At 50.7% G+C, this 10190-nt stretch overlaps 1 long non-coding RNA gene across 1 annotated transcript; it reads left to right on the top strand.

Annotated features, from left to right (window-relative positions):
- Positions 1–4311: 4311 nt before the first annotated feature.
- On the top strand, positions 4312–5148 carry LOC135293132 (uncharacterized). Its single transcript, XR_010355266.1, has 3 exons — positions 4312–4414; positions 4525–4714; positions 4977–5148. It is a non-coding gene; the product is annotated as an uncharacterized LOC135293132 (long non-coding RNA).
- The last annotated feature ends 5042 nt before the right edge of the window (positions 5149–10190 follow it).

The following is a 10190-nucleotide window of genomic DNA, read 5'->3' as shown; positions in this document are numbered from 1 at the left end:
GAGACTTCTAACGTACCTCGAAATCCCCTCAACCAAAGAAAACCCAAGAGGCACAGGCAGCGTTTGCACAGTTGGGATTTCCACTTGCTCCGGGATCCCGGGGCTGGAGCTCCCTGGGGCTGCTGCCACGGCCACCCCGCGGCTGGGGCTCCCTGTGCACAGGGGGTCCCACTGACACCACTGCTGCCGCTGGCCACTGCTGCTGCTCCTGGGCTGGGGCACAGCCGCGTCCCCAAGAGCTGAGCTGTCACCAGCACAGAGGGGGCTCTCACTGCACTGGCCCCTGCAGCCATGCCACCAAAGCAAGGCAGGAAACTTTCAGCCACCCTTCCTGCTGCAGCCACAGCCACTCCTGGCTCCAGAGCCGCCATCAGCCCACAGGGATGCAAAATCCACCTGCCCGCTCTCAAGGCCTTGACAGCCTTGGCAACTGTGGCACCTGCATCTGGGCTGCTGCAGGGGCTGATGTTTAAGGCTTGCAGCCTCCAAAGGCTCCGGGCTCTGCTTCCCACCCTGCTCTGCACTGCCCTGGCTCCGCATTGCTCAAGAGACAAAAGCCAAGCCAGGGCATCCTCACCCTGCCCAAATTGCTGAATTGACTGCAGTCCTTAGGACCTTCTCCACTTTCAAAGAACCTCTTCCTTTGATCACTGATTCGGCACATGTCTATGACCTAGTGCAGCGGGCCGAAAATTCCATTTTCAAAGACATTTCTAACCCCAACTAGAGCATTTGCTTTCCCCTTTCATTTCTCTTCTGTCCCACAGACAACACCCACACTATATCATGCACACAAGGTCTCATACCACCCTTCCTGCATTTATAGTAGGCAATGCTACAGCAGATGCCCCAGCAAGGGTTGTCCAAACTTCCCCACGGAATGTTTTTCAACAGGCTAGGATCCGCCACCACTTCTACCATCAAAACATTCCTGCACCGCTCAGCATCTTTAAAATTACCCAAGATCAGGCAAGATTCATGGCAGCCACCTGCCCAAATTGTCAGCAACGTGCCTTTGCTTCTGTCAGAGCTGCACTCAATCCAAGAGGACTAAAGACTCTCCAGATCGGGCAATCACACATCACACACCAAGCCCCTTTTGGGAGACTAAAATACATCCCCGTCTCAATCCACACCGACAACGCTGCGATTTCTGCCCCTGCCCATGCTGCTGAAAAATCAAAAGATGCTATAAAACGTTCCTTTTTAGCCTTTTCCACCTCCCCTGTTCCACAGGAAATTAAAACTGATCATGGTCCTGCTTATACCTCCCACTGATTCCAACCATTTTCTGACCAGTGGGCTACAAAACATGTCACAGCCATACCACACTCTGCCACAGGACAGTCCATCGTCCAGAGGGCCCACTCTTCCATCCAAAGGATCCTTGATCAACAGAGACAGGGAGTCCACATATTATCTCCCATTGAGAGCCTGGCCAAGGCCCTTGATGTGCTCAACTTTTTGAACAACTCCCCCAGTCATCAGGCATTTTATATTTAATTGGCAGCCCAATAAAAAGAAAAGCCACCTGTGTTGATCAAAGACCCTGAATCCAAACAAATTATGGGCCCTTTCCCATTCATTACTTGGGAGGGAGGATATGCTTGTGTCTCTACAGCAGCAGGCCCAAGACGCATCCCAGCAAAAAACATAAAACTCTTCTGCCAATGGCCAGGCAAACACCACAGCCACCATCAGAAAAACAGAACAAAAGCCTAAGAGAGACAGCAGCAGCCTGCAAAAGAAGAAGAAGGACAGAAGAAGATCTCCTAAGCAGTGTGGACCACACACACCAACACCAAGAGAGCTCAGACACCACTAACTGCGATATCCCGCTTAACAATTGGAAAAACTGTATTCTAGCCTTGATATTTGATTCTTCTAATAAGCTGACTTCAAACCCTTGCCTTACAGAAGAGAAAGTTTAGTGGGACCAGAATTTCAGTTTCACATTGCAATCTCCCTATCTCTTTACTTTCAGGCCACCCAAGCCTCCACCCACTACTAAATTAGCTAAAGTCAAAGGATGCTGTCTTTTGTTGCCACTGCAGCAGGAAGCTGGATGCTCCTAACTATGCCGCATGCCTTCGCATGGGTGGTTCCACAGCCAAGCCACAATTTCTTGCCCATGGCCACGCATGTCAACCTCTTCTCACATAGGGACTCAGTATACCAGAGCGGCCAGCTGCTCACAGATCAAATCAATAAGATCCAGACAAAAGGCAACAACGACTGGCTCACTGGACTGTTGAAAGACTGGGGCATGAAAGGCTGGCTTTCATCTTTACGTCCAACAATATGAAGTCTAATAAGTCTAAGTGCCGTGTTCTGCATTTTGGCCACAAAAATCCCCTACAGCGTTACAGGCTGGGGACGGTGTGGCTGGATAGTGTTCAGGCAGAAAGGGACCTGGGGGTGCTGGTTGACAGCCGATTGGATATGAGCCAGCAATGTGCCTTGGTGGCCAAGAAGGCCAACGGCATCCTGGCCTGCATTAGGACTTGTGTGAGCAGCAGGAGCAGGGAGGTCATTCTCCCCCTGTACTCGGCACTGGTGAGGCCACATCTTGAGTACTGTGTCCAGTTCTGGGCCCCTCAATTTAGGAAGGATATTGAGATACTTGAGCGTGTCCAGAGGAGAGCAACGAGGCTGGTGAGGGGCTTGGAAAACAAGCCCTACGAGGAACATTTGAGGGAGCTGGGGTTGTTTAGCCTGGAGAAGAGGAGGCTTAGAGGTGACCTTATTGCTCTCTACAACTTCCTGAAGGGAGGTTGTAGACAGGTGGGGGTCGGTCTCTTCCACCGGGCAGCAACTGACAGAACAAGGGGACACAGTCTCAAGCTACGTCAGGGAAGGTATAGGTTAGATATTAGGAAAAAAATTTTCACTGAAAGAATAATAAAGCACTGGAACTGTCTTCCCAGGGAGGTGGTGGAATCACCATCACTGGATGTGTTTAAAAAAAGACTGGACATGCCACTTGGTGCTATAGTCTAGTTGAGATGTTAGGGCATAGGTTGGACTTGATGATCTTAGGGGTCTCTTCCAAACTCATGTTTCTGTGATTCTGTGATTTAGTCAAGACTGTTTTGTGGGCTTTGTTTCTTGTATTCATTGTCTTGGTTATTCTATCCAGTTTTGCTCAACGCTTGCAAAAGTCCATGGCAGAAGCCTTCATTCTTGAAAACAAAAAGGGGGCACTTGTGGAGGCCCCTTCTGTGACATCATCTCATTGCAACTGTAATACCTTAGGGCAAAGGGGACCAAGGTGAAACAGAGAAACCCCTCTGAATGCAAGGCTCTCACCCATGGCCACTTGCAGCCTCTTGCAATCCGCAGGTTTTGTTGCTATCACCCACTTCAACTGCCATTTTTTCCTTATATCTACTCTCCAGACAATGTTCTCCTCTCTCTTCTCCCCTGCTGGTCCTGGCTTCACCCCTTCTCCCCCCCCGAATGAAACCCTCAGACCCCAGCCTCATTTTCTCTCTGGCCCTGGACCCTCTTCATGGCAATGCACAGCGTTTGGAGTTCCACACAAAGACCCATCTCTGGCCTCATTCATCAGCACTTGAAGCAAGTGTGCTCCGGCCTCTGGGAGTGCAGCTCGCTCACACGGGCTCACTGTGGACACGCCGCAATCACACAGTCATTGAGTGCACCAGAGAACCTGGCCTCTAATAAAAGGCATGAATGCCACAGCCCACCCAACCCAATGCCTTGCATGTCTCTACTTTTTCCTTCTCCTCTCATCTCTCATGTCACTTTCCCCATTTCCTCTCTCTGCCAGCTTGGCTTCTCTCTCTCCTGGCTGCAGCTTCAGCCACATGTGTGACCCTGCAGGAACAGCCTGACCCACAGGGAAGTGGGAGAGGACTCTTTGTCAGCAACTGAAGTCACAGAACAAGGGGGAATGGGATGAAACTGCAAGAGCTGGAATCCATTCCATGATGGCAAGAAGTTCTTTCCTGTCAGGGTGCTTGTCCCTGACACAGGGACCAGCGCAGAGAGGCTGTGCATACCCCATGCCCATCAACATCCAAGGCCAGCTTGGACAGGGGCCGCAGCAACCTGCTGTGCTGGGAGGCTGCTCAGCTTGCAACCAGATGATCTTTAGGGTCCCTTCCAGGCCAAACCATTCAAGGATTTCATCATTCCACCATGCCCACCTCCCAGTGTGGAGCGGCCCTGAAACTTCTGTGACATCACAGCTCCCACAGTGTTCCAGGTGGAACGTCCAGCACCTGGAAACCACCACAGCAGACACTCTGCCTGCTGCCAGCGCTCAGTTGGCGCTCGCTCTGCGCTCTGCCCGTCAGCACTCAGCTGTTGCTGCTGCTGCCTGGGCTTTTCCTGCTGCCTGCTCTGGAGCACCAACCCTAGCAGGATGAGCACTGCTGCGCCAGTGGAGGTACTGTGCCATTCCAGGGAGGAGGCAGCCTGCTTGAGCAGGCTGCAGCCATGTGGGAATGGATGGTGTGGGACAGGAACCCCACTGTGAGATTGTGCTGTCTCTTGCAGACTAACAGAGACACTGTGGTGGCGATGGAAGTGGACATGGTGCTGAATGAGGAAGAGATGATGGAGGTGGACGTGGAAGACCAGGTTGAGGAGATGGAAGTTGATGAGGAGGATGACATCGAGGCGATGGAAGTGGATGAGAAGGATGAGGAGGAGCCCATGGTCCTTGGATGAAGATGGAGCCCCACAAGTAAGACAGGCAGATGCTCCCCATGCCCTGCCCACAGACACAGTGGCTGCCCTGACGCCAGGCTGGGGCTGGGCTGGATGGCCCCGCTCAGGGACACGCTGCCCGCAGGGGGCCTGGATTGTGCTGCCACAAGCACCAGCCCTGGCCTGCCCTGCACTTGCCTGGGGCCACACCAGCCCTGCCAGCCCTGTCCCAGCTCCTGGGGCCCAGCTGGGCCCAGTGCTGGCAGCTGACTCCAGCTTTGCTTCTTTCTTCCTTCCAGGACTGATGCAGATGATGGCTGTAGATATTACGGCGGTGTATATATGTTTGAAAAGTTAGGATATTTTTGTAAATATGTTCTTAGGTTAGTAGTTCTTTGTAAATATGTTTTGAAGATTGTTACTCCATAGGATCCCATGGAAATATGTGCAGTAGATTGTTGTTGTTGTTGTTATGAGGATTGTTGTAATGAAATGTGTTCTGTAAATCCTCGTGTTTGCCGATGTTCAGCAAATAAATAATGATTCTTTATAAAACTTCACTTCTCTTTCTCATTCCTTTGGGCACTGTCAGAACCCCGGACCTCCCCCTGACCATCCTAAATGATTCCAGCCCCAGCCAGGGGGCTTTAAATCCCTGGCAGGGGGTTCAGAGACCCTGGCATGTAGCCAAAGACCCCTGGGCCTTTGAATTTAACCCATAAAGCATGTTACCACCTTTATGTCAAGAATTAAAAGTCACAACAATTTAGATAGTCTAGTAATAGTAATCACAAAGTGAACGGAAAACATTTAGAGCACTGTAGACAGAGGTTTTGAACCTTGTACGAAAGAGTTTGGTATTATCTACATAGATAGAAAAATTTGGGTGTACCCAGTCCTTCCTCTTTCTTCTCGCTAGCATCCATATGAAAGACGATATTACCATTCACATATTGGTTTCAAGTAGAAAGTCACTATCTAACTTAAGTAATAGCTATTAAAACATTCTTGTAAACATAGTATAGTCAGGTTTTAATATAAAAGATAACACCAACCCAAGAGGCAAAAAGAGTACCTTAAGCTGACCTGCTGAACAAACCTCAGCAGGCCAGCAAAAAAATGTTTTAGACAAAATGTAAAAATCAACCTTAAGAGAGTGAAGCACATACTTCTCAACTCTTCCTTCGACAGCTAAGTTAGAGAAAAAGAGACTTCTAACGTACCTCGAAATCCCCTCAACCAAAGAAAACCCAAGAGGCACAGGCAGCGTTTGCACAGTTGGGATTTCCACTTGCTCCGGGATCCCGGGGCTGGAGCTCCCTGGGGCTGCTGCCACGGCCACCCCGCGGCTGGGGCTCCCTGTGCACAGGGGGTCCCACTGACACCACTGCTGCCGCTGGCCACTGCTGCTGCTCCTGGGCTGGGGCACAGCCGCGTCCCCAAGAGCTGAGCTGTCACCAGCACAGAGGGGGCTCTCACTGCACTGGCCCCTGCAGCCATGCCACCAAAGCAAGGCAGGAAACTTTCAGCCACCCTTCCTGCTGCAGCCACAGCCACTCCTGGCTCCAGAGCCGCCATCAGCCCACAGGGATGCAAAATCCACCTGCCCGCTCTCAAGGCCTTGACAGCCTTGGCAACTGTGGCACCTGCATCTGGGCTGCTGCAGGGGCTGATGTTTAAGGCTTGCAGCCTCCAAAGGCTCCGGGCTCTGCTTCCCACCCTGCTCTGCACTGCCCTGGCTCCGCATTGCTCAAGAGACAAAAGCCAAGCCAGGGCATCCTCACCCTGCCCAAATTGCTGAATTGACTGCAGTCCTTAGGACCTTCTCCACTTTCAAAGAACCTCTTCCTTTGATCACTGATTCGGCACATGTCTATGACCTAGTGCAGCGGGCCGAAAATTCCATTTTCAAAGACATTTCTAACCCCAACTAGAGCATTTGCTTTCCCCTTTCATTTCTCTTCTGTCCCACAGACAACACCCACACTATATCATGCACACAAGGTCTCATACCACCCTTCCTGCATTTATAGTAGGCAATGCTACAGCAGATGCCCCAGCAAGGGTTGTCCAAACTTCCCCACGGAATGTTTTTCAACAGGCTAGGATCCGCCACCACTTCTACCATCAAAACATTCCTGCACCGCTCAGCATCTTTAAAATTACCCAAGATCAGGCAAGATTCATGGCAGCCACCTGCCCAAATTGTCAGCAACGTGCCTTTGCTTCTGTCAGAGCTGCACTCAATCCAAGAGGACTAAAGACTCTCCAGATCGGGCAATCACACATCACACACCAAGCCCCTTTTGGGAGACTAAAATACATCCCCGTCTCAATCCACACCGACAACGCTGCGATTTCTGCCCCTGCCCATGCTGCTGAAAAATCAAAAGATGCTATAAAACGTTCCTTTTTAGCCTTTTCCACCTCCCCTGTTCCACAGGAAATTAAAACTGATCATGGTCCTGCTTATACCTCCCACTGATTCCAACCATTTTCTGACCAGTGGGCTACAAAACATGTCACAGCCATACCACACTCTGCCACAGGACAGTCCATCGTCCAGAGGGCCCACTCTTCCATCCAAAGGATCCTTGATCAACAGAGACAGGGAGTCCACATATTATCTCCCATTGAGAGCCTGGCCAAGGCCCTTGATGTGCTCAACTTTTTGAACAACTCCCCCAGTCATCAGGCATTTTATATTTAATTGGCAGCCCAATAAAAAGAAAAGCCACCTGTCTTGATCAAAGACCCTGAATCCAAAGAAATTATGGGCCCTTTCCCATTCATTACTTGGGAGGGAGGATATGCTTGTGTCTCTACAGCAGCAGGCCCAAGACGCATCCCAGCAAAAAACATAAAACTCTTCTGCCAATGGCCAGGCAAACACCACAGCCACCATCAGAAAAACAGAACAAAAGCCTAAGAGAGACAGCAGCAGCCTGCAAAAGAAGAAGAAGGACAGAAGAAGATCTCCTAAGCAGTGTGGACCACACACACCAACACCAAGAGAGCTCAGACACCACTAACTGCGATATCCCGCTTAACAATTGGAAAAACTGTATTCTAGCCTTGATATTTGATTCTTCTAATAAGCTGACTTCAAACCCTTGCCTTACAGAAGAGAAAGTTTAGTGGGACCAGAATTTCAGTTTCACATTGCAATCTCCCTATCTCTTTACTTTCAGGCCACCCAAGCCTCCACCCACTAGTAAATTAGCTAAAGTCAAAGGATGCTGTCTTTTGTTGCCACTGCAGCAGGAAGCTGGATGCTCCTAACTATGCCGCATGCCTTCGCATGGGTGGTTCCACAGCCAAGCCACAATTTCTTGCCCATGGCCACACATGTCAACCTCTTCTCACATAGGGACTCAGTATACCAGAGCGGCCAGCTGCTCACAGATCAAATCAATAAGATCCAGACAAAAGGCAACAACGACTGGCTCACTGGACTGTTGAAAGACTGGGGCATGAAAGGCTGGCTTTCATCTTTACGTCCAACAATATGAAGTCTAATAAGTCTAAGTGCCGTGTTCTGCATTTTGGCCACAAAAATCCCCTACAGCGTTACAGGCTGGGGACGGTGTGGCTGGATAGTGTTCAGGCAGAAAGGGACCTGGGGGTGCTGGTTGACAGCCGATTGGATATGAGCCAGCAATGTGCCTTGGTGGCCAAGAAGGCCAACGGCATCCTGGCCTGCATTAGGACTTGTGTGAGCAGCAGGAGCAGGGAGGTCATTCTCCCCCTGTACTCGGCACTGGTGAGGCCACATCTTGAGTACTGTGTCCAGTTCTGGGCCCCTCAATTTAGGAAGGATATTGAGATACTTGAGCGTGTCCAGAGGAGAGCAACGAGGCTGGTGAGGGGCTTGGAAAACAAGCCCTACGAGGAACATTTGAGGGAGCTGGGGTTGTTTAGCCTGGAGAAGAGGAGGCTTAGAGGTGACCTTATTGCTCTCTACAACTTCCTGAAGGGAGGTTGTAGACAGGTGGGGGTCGGTCTCTTCCACCGGGCAGCAACTGACAGAACAAGGGGACACAGTCTCAAGCTACGTCAGGGAAGGTATAGGTTAGATATTAGGAAAAAAATTTTCACTGAAAGAATAATAAAGCACTGGAACTGTCTTCCCAGGGAGGTGGTGGAATCACCATCACTGGATGTGTTTAAAAAAAGACTGGACATGCCACTTGGTGCTATAGTCTAGTTGAGATGTTAGGGCATAGGTTGGACTTGATGATCTTAGGGGTCTCTTCCAAACTCATGTTTCTGTGATTCTGTGATTTAGTCAAGACTGTTTTGTGGGCTTTGTTTCTTGTATTCATTGTCTTGGTTATTCTATCCAGTTTTGCTCAACGCTTGCAAAAGTCCATGGCAGAAGCCTTCATTCTTGAAAACAAAAAGGGGGCACTTGTGGAGGCCCCTTCTGTGACATCATCTCATTGCAACTGTAATACCTTAGGGCAAAGGGGACCAAGGTGAAACAGAGAAACCCCTCTGAATGCAAGGCTCTCACCCATGGCCACTTGCAGCCTCTTGCAATCCGCAGGTTTTGTTGCTATCACCCACTTCAACTGCCATTTTTTCCTTATATCTACTCTCCAGAGAATGTTCTCCTCTCTCTTCTCCCCTGCTGGTCCTGGCTTCACCCCTTCTCCCCCCCGAATGAAACCCTCAGACCCCAGCCTCATTTTCTCTCTGGCCCTGGACCCTCTTCATGGCAATGCACAGCGTTTGGAGTTCCACACAAAGACCCATCTCTGGCCTCATTCATCAGCACTTGAAGCAAGTGTGCTCCGGCCTCTGGGAGTGCAGCTCGCTCACACGGGCTCACTGTGGACACGCCGCAATCACACAGTCATTGAGTGCACCAGAGAACCTGGCCTCTAATAAAAGGCATGAATGCCACAGCCCACCCAACCCAATGCCTTGCATGTCTCTACTTTTTCCTTCTCCTCTCATCTCTCATGTCACTTTCCCCATTTCCTCTCTCTGCCAGCTTGGCTTCTCTCTCTCCTGGCTGCAGCTTCAGCCACATGTGTGACCCTGCAGGAACAGCCTGACCCACAGGGAAGTGGGAGAGGACTCTTTGTCAGCAACTGAAGTCACAGAACAAGGGGGAATGGGATGAAACTGCAAGAGCTGGAATCCATTCCATGATGGCAAGAAGTTCTTTCCTGTCAGGGTGCTTGTCCCTGACACAGGGACCAGCGCAGAGAGGCTGTGCATACCCCATGCCCACCAACATCCAAGGCCAGCTTGGACAGGGGCCGCAGCAACCTGCTGTGCTGGGAGGCTGCTCAGCTTGGAACCAGATGATCCTTAGGGTCCCTTCCAGGCCAAACCATTCAAGGATTTCATCATTCCACCATGCCCATCTCCCAGTGTGGAGCGGCCCTGAAACTTCTGTGACATCACAGCTCCCACAGCGTTCCAGGTGGAACGTCCAGCACCTGGAAACCACCACAGCAGACACTCTGCCTGCTGCCAGCGCTCAGTTGGCGCTCGCTCTG

This window comes from Passer domesticus, unplaced genomic scaffold, assembly GCF_036417665.1.
Source record: "Passer domesticus isolate bPasDom1 unplaced genomic scaffold, bPasDom1.hap1 HAP1_SCAFFOLD_79, whole genome shotgun sequence".
In the NCBI taxonomy this organism is placed as follows: domain Eukaryota; kingdom Metazoa; phylum Chordata; class Aves; order Passeriformes; family Passeridae; genus Passer; species Passer domesticus.
This window is presented reverse-complemented; position numbering and strand designations above follow the sequence as displayed.